The sequence below is a fragment of the Acanthopagrus latus genome, unplaced genomic scaffold (genome assembly GCF_904848185.1).
Source record: "Acanthopagrus latus isolate v.2019 unplaced genomic scaffold, fAcaLat1.1, whole genome shotgun sequence".
Taxonomy (NCBI): domain Eukaryota; kingdom Metazoa; phylum Chordata; class Actinopteri; order Spariformes; family Sparidae; genus Acanthopagrus; species Acanthopagrus latus.
In genome coordinates this window covers 369,587-382,906 of record NW_023504055.1, presented here as the reverse complement: position 1 = coordinate 382,906, position 13,320 = coordinate 369,587, and the positions used below count along the sequence as shown (strand labels likewise).

Sequence of the window (13,320 nt, the reverse complement as noted above, 5' to 3'; positions counted from 1 at the left end):
CTTGGCAGTCGCCTGTTGGCCATTGGCTGGCACTAAGAGAACCACCTGTGTGGAGGTGACGATGGAGGGAAGCTATGACAGTGGATAGAGGGACAGTAGAGGAGATGGAAGATGAGGAGAAGGAGAAAGAAGATTCAGAAGTGCCAGGGATTTCACACCTCGGCTGGTAAGGTTGGTATGGGGAAGGCTCTGTCGCCTCCCCCCAATCCATGGATTTGTACAACCATTTTAAAAAGGAGGGAATGCATATTTTCTTTGTGAATTTACAGAATGCATTTACAGAAAAATGTGAACATTTGTCAAAGACCAGGATGTTAACTGTGAAGTATGTGGTTTCAAGTTTTCTTTTTAAATAGAGGAGTTACCCCTTGTTGAAAAGTTTATTGTCATATTACCCATGTTTTCCCTCCCAATAAACCTCATGCTTTCCTACAGTCAAGGAAAAAAAAAGAAAAAGCTTCCGGAGAGGGTAGAGAGTCCCCTACCCTAAACCTAAACCTAAACCTAAACCTAACCCAAGCCAGGCAGCACTCAGATCAGATGACTGCTCAGTGATAACGCAACAGCAGAGTGACCGGAATGTCAGCCGTCTCTTACATGTACATCTGCAGCGGCTGAATTATTTATTATTACAATTGTAAGCCTAGCAAGGGGAGAGAACCTGTTGGAGAAGGCAGAAAAACAGACAAAAAGAAGCAAAGCTAACGGTTGACAAACATCTGGAAACGTGGAAAACACTAACACACAGAAATGGGAAGTTTGGATGGAGAGTGAACGTGGTACGTTACGGAGGGAGATGCCAACGCACCTACCAGCCCTACTGGGATATTACGGCTGAATACGACAGGGGAAGGAGAGTGTACTTCATGTCGCCTTCAGGGGGAAGGTGACCCTGTGGATTTGAACCACCATTTAAACCAGAAGGAAAGCTTATTTTCATCTGTGTTTCATCTGTTTTGACTTTTTATTCCAAAGCACTTAAGGTGAAACATGACACTACAGAGATTCTCCCTCCCTTTCCCTGGAACCTGCTTCATCAGAGCTGGTTGTTTAATCTATCAGTTCAAAATCAGAGGAGGCAGCAGCTGCAGACAAGACGGACGTGGTTGTTCATCCTCACAGCCTCATATTTGTACTTCTGTCTTAGGTTTCTCTGTTACGCTGTTCGTCTCTTCTTCAGTTCTTCTCTGTATTTAGTCTTTGTTCTCCCTGTACTCCCTGTCAGTTTTCCAGAAAGGAAATGTCAAACCAATCTGTGCAGATTCCTAATCTTTGTATAGTTTATGTACATTTAAGGTGAAGCCTGTCACTTTTTTTCAGGTGTCAGCGTGCTGAGAGGAATTGGGAGTCAAGGTGAAGTGGGAGAGTACAGGACATGGACGAAGAGGAGGGGGAAGATGAAGATTCAGCCTCCCTCCACACAAGCTCACTACTGAAAAACTGTAAATAAGTTTGTTTTGTAATAAAGTTTGTTATTTAAAAAAAGTCAAATGTTTTCTCAGTGTCTACAGAAAAAAATGGCCCTGTGACAGTCATTTTCCTGTTGTCACGGTCAGTGTTGCCACAGTAATCTTGAAAAAGTAATCTGAAACTGATTACTGATTGCTTCTTTAAAAAGTAACTTTGTTACGTTACTGATTACTTGTCTTTAACAGTAACTGAGTTAGATTACAAGTTACTTTATTAGTTACATTCAGCAGCTGCCAACAACACCCTCGCTGCCTCAACATAAAAATGACCTCCTGCAGAAGTGGAGGCTGCAGCTCGCTGCTTAACACCACCTGGTGGGCCTTGCTCTGTGAGCTTAACTGTGCTGTGCTGCGACTGTCATGTTTTTGAAGCTTGATAGTAATTTGTTGCCAGCACAGAGTTTACGACAAACCTTAATATTCTCATCTGTAGCTGCCACAAACTCAAAATAATGACTATCTCCTGCTAGAACTTGTTGCGTACGTGACATCACTCCCCGAGATGCAAGAAGAAAGCAAAAATACATACTTTTACCAAGGAAAATGACTAAAGTAATAGTAACACATAGTGACTTGAATACTTAACTTTATTATGATTACTGGTTTGGAAATATCAACGCGTTAGATTACTCATTACTGAAAAAAGTGGTCAGATTAGAGTAATGCGATATTAAGTAACAATTTACAGTACACACAACAGCAAAAACACTAATATAATCATAGAGAGGCAAACATTTCTCTGCCTCTGCCTCTTCCTCCTTGGGCTTTGGGTAAGGGACATGGCCCTGGTGGGGGATCTGGCTGATACCTGAGGTTGCAGAGGTTGCTGGGGTGGCCTGATGCAACAATCCGTAGTTCCGGAGACGCATCACATTCTACAATATCAAAAAATCAACGGTAACATTTAGTGCCACTGGACTATCCTGCTGTTCCGTCGTGGATCACTGAAGGATTACTCTTGGCCTGTTGTCCACTCAGGGCAATGGGACATATAACACTTCAGTCCAAAGAGTTGCTGACATGTTGCTCTTTTGCTGATTCGTAGCTCTTCTTCTTTTTTTTTTCTTAAAGTATTTTTTGGCCTTTCTGGCTTTATTGACAGTACAGCTCGAAGATAGAGACAGGAAACAGGGTAAGAGAGGGGGAGTGACACGCAGCAAAGGGACCCGGGTCGACTACCGGCCCGGGTCCCTTTGCTGCGTGTCCACTGCAGAGCTTCAGCACATGGGACGCACACGCTACCAACTGAGCTAAAACAGGCTATATTACAAAACGAGGTGAACTGGTTTAGTCTTAACTCTTGGTTGACGGTGTTGGGAGGGGTCACGTGTTGATTCCCCAGTGTCAAATAAACAAATGGATAAGAAGAGGACACAGCCATCAGGTGCCCAGGTCAGGAAAAAGACAAGAGAAGAAGAGGAGAAACCAGCAGAAGATAAAGGTACGGAGCCATGTCAAACACTCTTCAGAAGTGTGACCATGCATGTAATGAGATGAAATGACATTAATTAGTAGAAGTTAGGCTAACTGGTATGTTTGTTAGCCTCTTGCTACACTGCTGGCTACAATAGTAGATGACGACAGCATCCGTTTTCAGTCCAGCTGACCTGCAAACATTCTATCTAATTCATTTCACCCTAATAATGTAACACAACATGACCAGCTCACATAGTGTGTGTTAAACATCACGTTAGGTCCTGTGCTGCTCAGTAAAGTCACTTATCACTTCTGGAAGCTAATTCCTGATGTAGCTTTCTGACTCATTTGGAGTGTCATGTATATAATTAGCCATTAACCAAGGAGGTTGTGTTTTGTTTTCTATTCATTTGGTTCCTATTCTAAAAGTTGGATACATTATGCTTAATAACAGCTTTATTTAGTTGTGCTATTCCTGCATTGATCATTTATGTTGTATTTTAATGCCAATGCAGGGGACTTTTTAAATATCTTGGAGCACCCTCTGCCACTAGCCAGGAGGAGGAGCCATCTACCTCCTCAGACACACATAGTCTCCACAAACTGTCTGATCCTGAGGATGAAGACCCATTTACCTCTGCTTCTCCGCAGCAAGACTCAGGTGAGTGAGTGTGTGTGTGTGTGTGTGTGTGTGTGTGTGTGTGTGTGTGTGTGTGTGTGTGTGTGCATCCCTGCAAAGCATTTTGCAGACAGTTATACTGTTATTATCACTGTGTATGTGTGATGTTCTGCACTGTAAACACTGTGAACAATGTGTGTATACTAATGCCCTTGTGCTCTCCATTAGATAACACCTGGAGCAGCATCGTCTCTTGAGGATGAGCTTCTGTCCACTGACCTGCTGACTGGCCTTCAGTTCTGACTGTGAGAGTTCAGACACAACTGGTTTCCAGGGGACCAAGTCAGGTACCATCTGCCTTTGTATTCCCTAGAAACAACAGTGACGGAAGAAGTTGCCACCATTAATACTTCAGGAAGTCACTGGTTAGTGGGGAAAATATATCTAGAAGTTGGTTGGTATTCATTTTGTGTTTCTTGTACAAAGTGTAGTAAAATTATTATACTCTCTTAAGTGTGTTATTGTACTTGTGTGATGAAGGATTTGTGCAATTTAGATATTTGATTCACTATTTTCTTTATATTTCATTCTATTATACTAGTTCTTTTGATTGTTGGTACCTATTTGTATTCATGATTTTATATCTGTTTTATTGTAGCCGTTACTGTGTATGTTGGCCAAATTTCCAACAACTTTATTAAATGAGTTATTTTGAGGGTTTTTTTTTTCCTGTCCATTTTTCGGAGGGGGTGGGTGCTGGAGGTGAGGTTCGCCCAGGGCGTCATGAAAGCTAGGACCGCTACTGGTTGTATCGAATCGTAGAATAGGGAGTATATGTGTACTGTACATGTAGGTAAGTTAAATGTTCCGTAATACATTTTAAGACACACTTATGATATTAAATAAGTGTCGAAGTAACACTCAAAGAAACAATGCATGACCTCCATTCATGTGCACTCAGTGATTTTTATTTCTGAACACTACAGACACTGCCTTGGACATGGTATGTATAACTCAGCAATATAGTAAAACGCAGATATAGGCCAACATCTTGAGGACAGTGGGGCGACTGCTTTTTATAGATTTTAGTTCTGCTTTAAACATACTTCAGCCACATCTTTTGATTCAGAAAGTGAAACAACTGGCTGTCAGCCCCTCAGTTATAAGATGGTATCACTGCTTTTTAACACACAGAACTCAGCTACTTAAGGTCAGTAATAGTGTTTCTCAGGTAAAAGCCATAAGCACGGGAGATCCTCAGGGGTGTGTCAGCTCACCAGTCCTGTTCACACTGTTCACAAATGAGCGCTCAGCAAGTCACACACAGAATTATATTTTCAAGTACTCTGATGACTCTGCAGTGCTGAGCTTACTTCAGGTGCATGACAACACTAACATTTATCATTCTGAAGTGGAAAGGTTTGTTGAGTGGTGCAATACCAATCATCTCACAATAAATGTTAAAAAGACAGAGGAGATTATTTTCGATCCCAAAGGAGTCTGTGATCACAGCTAAATTGTCATCCACAACCAACCAGTTGCACAAATCCAGACCTAAAAGTACCTTATTTTCCACATACACAGAACTTTAACACGGACCACCCATGTAGACTGCTTGTGTTCTAGACTCCTCCAAAGATTGTAATTTTTAAGGAGACTGCAACTGTACAGAGTTGAGCAGAGAATTATGTTTTATTGTACCAGGCTGTGTTGGAGAGTGTAATCAGTATGACTGTTTGATTTGGGAACCTCCCTGTTTCAGCTAAATCAAAGCTAATGCACCTGGTTCAAAGAGCCATGAAAATTATTGGCCTTAAAGATCATTACAGTCTGCAGTCTCTGAAAGGTGTGCACTGAAACAGGTGAAGAGAATCCAGGAGGACTCATCCCATATTCTACACTCACAGTCTGAGCTGTTACCATCGGGCAGGAGATAGTGAGCTCAGAGGTCCAGATTAAACCAATACAAGAACTCAATCAAAAACATGCCTGGAGTGCTGCATGGGTATCAGTTGTTTGTAAGTTAGTGTCTTTGTCTCTGCCTCTGGTCCTCTTCAGTGTAAGGATCCAAATACTGAGTGATAGCAGGAACTGAGGCACTCAGAGTAGGAGAGCGATTTAAAAAGTCTTTATTGCAGCATGGCCATACAAATTAAAACAAGTCAACGCATTGCGGCCACAGGCCTTCATCAGGGCTTATATAAAATGTGTTCTCCAAAGCAGCCTCATCAATTGCTGCAGAGTCTGGTACTAGTCCATTGTACCTCTGCATCTCCTGAAGAAGCAGTTTTTTGTCTTCTCCCAGCTTCCTCTGAGGGCGGTGGCGAAACTTGCTGCTGTCTGAAAAGACTTTAAGAGCAAGAACACCATCTAGATTATCATAATCTAAATGGCAGTTTAAATAATGGACAGTTAGAATTCATGAATTGCAAGTACTTGCATTTGTTGGAATGTTAACACTATTAAATACAGCAGATTGATTTTATGAACTTGTTTTATTGTTATACCATCCTGACGGTAGGGGGTTTGTTTCCATTGCCTGACTCTAAGGTAGAGCCCCATGATGGACTGCTGAAGTTCGCTCTGTGTGGTGCCTTCAGTGGTATGAGGTGCATTTGGTGTCTCTCTAAAAATAAAAGTTACAGTAAATTCAATATAACAGAACACAGGACTTTAAATTTAAGAGCTCGTTTTGGTCTACATATGAAATCCATTTCAATACAACTTGGGTGTAAAACATGTGATGTGCACTCTCTGCACTGATTTCTGTTATCTGGTCTTGCTTACCTCCAGCTGCCCATTCCATCACCTCAGAGATCCACTGTGATGTCATTTCATCATCCGAGCAATGCAGCTCTGTTTTTAGCTCAGCTAGCCTTGCAGTCTCGTCCAGGAAACTTTGACATGTCTGATAAATAGTGTTATATAATAATCAGGTTAATGCCCTTAAGGATTAACAAGCCAAGTGAACAACAAATGTGTCAATACATGACACAACCAAACCACAAATACAGACTTACCAGACTTACATATCTAGTGGAAAGTGCTTGGTGTAGAGAGGCCCTTTTTGTGTGGTTCCACCCCAATGCATGCAGTGTAAGCATGTCCACACGTACTGTGGAAAACAAAGAACTAGTTTATGAAATGCAATCTAAAAAAGGGTACAAGAATATGGTAAACAGATTAATCACCTGCTTTCGACATATATTTTGTCGTCAGGGCTCAACGAGATAGGTAGCTGTTAACTTGCTCCACCTCCTCACCAGCAGTCATCCCTGCTCCTTCCTGGTTCCTACCACTCCATTTGATCTTTAAGTAAGTAAAGAGGGATATGATGTTAATGCAAAAGGCTACATACCATAGTTGTTCATAAACTTATATGTTGTTACTGTTCTTGTAAACGTTACAAATGCTCATATGACACAAAAATGTTAAAAATACCTCACACTTAGTTGCATGAGGTCTTGCATGCATAACACTGAGGAACAACTTCATTTGTGTCAGCTCCTGGAGGGCAGGAAGGACACTGGCAGCTTTCTCTAAGTAGGGCCAGTATTTGCAAGCCACATCCATGGCAACATTTCAGGTGTGCAGGCTGGGCAGGTGAATTCAGCACCACAGTTTTCCTCGAATGAAGAGTATGAAAACTCTAAGAAACTGCACCGCAATGCATCTCCATTGATATGTCCAGACTAGAAGATACAGAGAATTATACATTTTTGTGATGTTGTCTGCTTATGTAAATGCAGTTTTTTAATATGGTTAGGAACAAATAAACATACTCTTCCTCCACACTTTGTGCGGTGCTCCAGCAACTTTGAGAAGGCCTGTCTGGCAAAACCAGGAGAAATGACCTTCAATTACTGGAAGGAGCTCAAAAGGTCCAATGTGTACAAAGCAGACACATTAAGAGAGGCCGGCCAATATCCGCTCCTAATGAGGTCCTTTAATTCAGGAGTCCACTGCCTCTGGCATGTTCCACACAAATATAGTTGATGGCAAAATTAAAATCACTGTTTTCCCTGGTGATATGATGATGCTTGTGCCCTCACAAAAGAACAGCATGGTGCCTTCACAGCTGGCAAAATGCATGCTGACAAAAACAAGAAACCACTGCTTTACATTATTTGTAACAAGCTAGAAATATATATGGAAACGATTAGGCTTAGATTGAGACATACCTTGCTCATGGGTGCAATATCCACCCTCCTGTTTCATTATCTGTGTAGTTGGACGAATAGCTTTAAAAAAAACCCATCAGTAATGGATTCCCTGTTGTGGAGTGGCTGCTTTTTGTGATGCAGTACATCACAGTCGCCACAGAACTTCTCCTTGGGAAGACAATCTCTGCACCTAGAAGCGAAAGGCAAAATGATTCTAAAAAAAAATATTTCATGGGAATAGTGATAGGTACTACAAATTGGAGTTAGGATATTCTGAATTAGGTGAGATACAAAGTTTTATCTATTTGGGATATGTGTCTCAGGGTTTAGCCCCTTTACATTTGGGCACAGGAGGTCCTAACTAAGTTTTCCACATTCCTGTGGGATGCTTCTACCAGCACCAAAGAAAACATAATTACAAACTGACCACTTATTCTAAAAAAGCCCATCATGGAATAAGTTTAGTATTTCAGAATACCAACCGAATGACAGCAGGCTCATTGCAGAGGCAACACAAAGGATGGCCAACAGCCTCTTTCTCTATGAGGCACTGGAGGTTGTATGGTCTGGGTATGTATGGACTCTTTCCAGCACTCCGAGGCTCTCTGCTGATGGAAAGACCGGGATGATGCTGAGCTTCTTTGAGGCTCATCAGAATGACATGATGCCAAAATAGCAGAGAGCCTCTCCATATTTTTTTTCTGTAAAGAAAATATAAACTTGAGTTATAAAAGATGACTTAGATAACAACCATTAAAACAATTAATCAACAGATAATATACACATATTTTCATCACCATAGAACTGGCTCTAATCATTAGAGTTCTTTCTCTATGTAATACATTGTCTTGACAGTTAAAGGTTTGTTTCAATGTCTTAAATTCGACTATACATGGAGATTTGAAGATTACATTTAAAGTTACATTTATTCATCACTGTGATTTACCAAATTTTGCCAGAGGACTTGCTGAGGGTAAAGTAGGCAGATCTCCCACACTGGATGACATGGAGCACTCAGTTGGAAGCTGTGCACCTATAAATAAGCACATAGAAGAATAAGTATGGATTACGGTAGGATTAGGACTGCAATCATGTTTTTTCTACCTACATATGTTAGCTAGTGCTTGTCTGACTGTATCTGTGGGTGTGGAGGGCTTGATGAAGGCTGTAAGCTTGAGCACATACCTAGCCATGCCTTTAGGAGGAGCCTGGGTGGAGATAGCAGTGTCACTGATCTTCTTGTGATGTACTCCTTGTAACAACCCGAAGTAGCTCTTGGTTAGCTTTCTGGCTTCCTCATCAGGTTGGTGGTGGTGGTGGTGGTGGTGGTGGTGGTGGTGGGGGGAGGAGGTGTGGGCCCTGCCTGTGTAGGACCTGTGTAGTTGGGCCTGTAATACCGATGTTGTCTGTGTCTAGAAGTAGGGACATGGACCTGGCTACCTGCTGCATGGCTGAAGTGAGCTGCCTTCAACCTGTGTGAAACAGACCAGTTAGGTCAAGAGTGGGCCAACCTGTGGCAGAAGCCTGGATGGATGGGGATACTGGATGCTCCTGAAAGAAAGAAACAAGAAGAACAAAAAGGCAAAAGAGGGAGAGCAGCTCCATCTATTGGAATCAGAGGAGAGCAGCACACACAGGGAGGGTGAGAGGGTTAATGGTAATACAGGGGTCATAACAGTATCTTCAGAGGCTCATAAGTGACTCAGCCCCCTTTCCTATCACTGCCTCCAGTAATGTTTGTTTTTTGACAGGTGGTGCTGTCGATGGGGAACGGGCCATGGGCGACGGCCAGCCACACACCTGAACCTGGTGTAAGTGCAGAGAGGTGTATGAGTAAATTTTCTTGATTGCATCATACCTCTGGGCATGCACAAACATGGGGCCTTGGGTTTAGGCGTGGAGGAAGGCAGTGGTTAGGGGTCAAAGTTAGGGGTCAGGGGAAGGTTAAAAAGTGGGTCAAATGCATCTGAGGGGTCTGTAGCAAGCTGGGGCAGAGAGAAAGGTATATGTAATAATACCAAGTCTATCAATTGTAGTGGGGCAGTGTGGATTGGTGAGGTGGACAGACGCCGGGCATCTGGCTAGGTTACTTAGAGAATGATTAGATCTAAAATTGCCACTGATGTGGGTCCAGTGCGCTGGTGCAGAGGTCTGCCCAACGTTGCACAAATCCACATTGCCCAGTACTACACAGAGGTTCGTATGGTTGTGCGTACCCTCAGTCATCATAAGTCATGCACCAAACCAAGGCATCAGGGGAAGAAATTATACACAAAAATTCATAAGAAGGGGGATTGTGTTCGTGTGCAACAGTATCTCATGTGCCAGCTGTAATAAAGCAATGTAAAATAAAACGAGTGACTGTATATACACAAAGAAAGAACAAGCAAAGAATTCAAAAGACTCATATGTACATATGTTATTTTTTAATATAGAATAGTAATAATCAATATAAATAATTTTAAGACCCAGACTGTCCTTCCCATAATCTGAGGGGTATCGATTAATGTAAACACCACACAAAATGGGAGAGGAGGGTAAAGAAGTGCAGTGTCGGCTGACATTATGGGTCTCCACTGAGGCCCCCTGTGAAAATAAAGAGGTAGAGGAGAAAGAAGAAGAATGGACAAACACTGTGGTACCACATAACTATCCATTATTTAATCATTTTTCTGTTTAGGCCTGCAGGTAGCCTGTAAGTGCTTTTGAGGAGCAGGTTGAGAGGCCAAGAATTCTAATGAAGAGCAAGGAGGCCCTCTGCTGGATACAGCTGAGACGTGCCTTTTTTTATAAAAAAGGTTTTGCATACTCACGTTAGGTGATCATACTACTAGTTCAGATTTTTTTCTTTTTTTTTTTTTGTTATTTATTGTCTAAGTTATTTATGTTGGGGGGGGGGGTTGGGATATAAGAGAGTATGTGGCATGATGGTTTTTTCAAATCTGTGAAATGAACATTAACTGTGATTTGTCCCTGTTTATAAGGGAGGTTGAGGCCCGAGGGAACCTCAGTTCTCAGCTTGCAGATCCAGAGTCCCTCGTTTCTTCTGCGCTGGCCGACCGTCCAAGACGCGCATGTCTGCAGACCCGAGATGGAGAGGTGCTGGGGAGAGTGCACCTGGAAGTGTTTGATTAGGGGGGTGTTTAGTTGTTCTGCCCAATGTTGTAGGGTATATATATATATATATATATATATATATATATATATATATATATATATATATATATATATATATGTGTGTGTTTGTGTGTGTGTGTGTGTGTGTGTGTGTGTGTGTGTGTGTGTGTATACTTACTTACTCTCAGGGGGCTCTCCTCTCCACAGATATGACCTGTAACTTGGCCTGTTGGCATCACCTGATTGTCTCCATGGAGATAAATAAGTTTAATGCCATTACCGTGAAACATTCCAGACAGAAAACTTTGATTCAGTCACAGTTAAAAGAACCATTACATGTAGCTTCTTTGCATGTTGTATACGTTTGATAAAAATGTATCCAGTTGTTTAATGCCATACTGTGGAACATTGCAGACAGAGAGAGTGTGGTTTGTTGTTGTGAATCTGGTTGTTGTGCACCTGGCACTTCAACTTTGTTTGTGACAGAAAAATGTCCAGAAAGAGACTAATCTGGAGTATTTCAACTTGGATTCAGTCATAGTGAAAAGAATCATTACATGGAGCTTCTTTGCATGTTGTATACGTTCAAAATAATACATCCAGTTGTTTACAACTATTGACAATGGCTGTTAAATAAATTTCCCAAAAGTGATATTTTCCTCTCTTGTCTTTTCTCAAGATGCCTTTTTTGCATGTTTTGGTGTAGGCATAGTAGTAATCATTTTGCACATCTTATAAGTATATTTTACATTATAACTTGATTATTAAGACAAAAATACAGCATATTATGAATAGATGTATGATTTACAGAATAGCGCCGTTTAAAATGCTTTTATTTAGAATTTTAAAAGTTTTACTGTTGTTCTACCAGTTTAAATTAGTTTTTTGTTTGATATTTGCCTGTTAATTTTATCATTTATTGACGCACAATAAGCAATTATTACATACAAAAAATACAGGAAACTGCCCCCCCCACATCACTGGGTCTGAAAATGAATGGCGGGCTGAGTGCACCATTTGAGATCCAGAGAGGGGTAAGGCAGGGCTGCTCTCTCTCTGGGATGTTATATTGGGTATTCCACTAACTAAGATCTAAACTTACAGGTATGTGTTTCCCCCAGTGTCCCGTGTCTTTTAAACTATCTGTGTACGCGGATGATCTCATTGTTTAATAAAAACTGGGACAATGTCCTGGAACAGGTTAAAGGTCGGCTGGAGAAGTCGAGGTGGCTACTCCCGAAAATGTCATATAGAGGCCGAACCTTTTTAGCCAATAACCTGGTCTCATCCTCCTTGTGGCACCGGCTGGCCTGTGTCGATCCTCCAGTTTCTCTCCTATCTAAAATTCAGTCGGTTTTAGTTGATTTTATTTGGGACAATTTGCACTGGGTCCCACAGAGTGTCCTGTTTTTACCTAAACAAGTCCATCTGGCCAGCAGGGGCACGGCTTTTCGCCTCCAGTTTATTCAAAGACTGCTGACCGGACCAAAGGACACTCTGTGGAGACCCCGTCCCGCTGCATTCTGCAGGGTTTTAAAGGCCTGGGTCATGATTTTAATTTGTTTTTAATGAACATTCTGAACATGAGCACATCTCCTTTGCCTGCTTTTTATAAAAGTGTTTTTAGAGTGTGGAACCTGCTAAGGAAAGAAAGGAGGGAGCAAGTGGATTCCCTGTACTGGATCCTCCAAGAGTCGGTCCTGTGGGGGACCCGTCTAGACCTTCCCAGCTGGGCAGGTCAGAGTCTGGCCACAAGATTGCAGACTGCAGGGTTGTTACTCTGGGGAGGTGGTGGTGCTGACGGGGCCCTGGATGGATGACCCTTCTGGACTCACTGCCCGGCTGGGACTGACGTCAGTGAGGGTCACACAGAAACTCTTAGAACACTGGAAACAGAGACTGACAGGACACGACCGCCTGCTTTTAAACTCCTCTTTTAATCAAACAGTGACCGATGACGACTCTTTTCCTGCCATTTTCCTGGCACCGGATTTTAAAGACTGCTCTGGGATTTTAATGGAATATACACACCTCACACCACTGGATGATGCCGCAGGAAAAACATTTTACAGAATATTGGTGAAAGCAATAAACAGAACAAAACTGGACAAGAGACCTGACACTCCATGGAGGAGATATCTGCAGCTGGCTCCTGCAGCCAGACCTGAGTGGAGGTCCTTCTACAAGCCTCCACTCTCAAAAAGACATGCAGACATTCACTGGAGAGTCCTCCATGGGGTAATGGCAGTGAACTCCTTTGTGTCCACTATAAACCCGGCAGTAGAGGACAAGTGTCCCTACTGCAACCAAAGAGAGACTGTGTTTCACGAAGACACTTTCACTGAGTGTCTTTGTCTTTTACCCTTGTGTCTGTTTTTACAAACTGTTTTTACCAAATGTGGAGAGGTTTTTAACAAGCAGCTTTTTACTCTGGGTTTTAAATACACACGCCAAAACAAGAACAAATGCCAGCTTATGGAGTCAGATCAGTCTCATAAATAATAAATGCACAGCGAAAGACTCACCAATGTGTTTT

The 13,320-nt window shown here is 42.1% G+C and overlaps 2 long non-coding RNA genes across 2 annotated transcripts; one reads left to right on the top strand and one right to left on the bottom strand.

Moving 5' to 3' along the window:
- Positions 1–5,576: 5,576 nt before the first annotated feature.
- Positions 5,577–6,713, bottom strand: LOC119015891. The gene is made up of 3 exons (XR_005073619.1): positions 6,292–6,713; positions 6,012–6,130; positions 5,577–5,853 (listed from the first exon to the last, which is right to left on the bottom strand). It is a non-coding gene; the product is annotated as an uncharacterized LOC119015891 (long non-coding RNA).
- Positions 6,714–9,094: 2,381 nt separating this feature from the next.
- Positions 9,095–10,798, top strand: LOC119015890. The gene is made up of 3 exons (XR_005073618.1): positions 9,095–9,309; positions 9,419–9,478; positions 10,652–10,798. It is a non-coding gene; the product is annotated as an uncharacterized LOC119015890 (long non-coding RNA).
- The last annotated feature ends 2,522 nt before the right edge of the window (positions 10,799–13,320 follow it).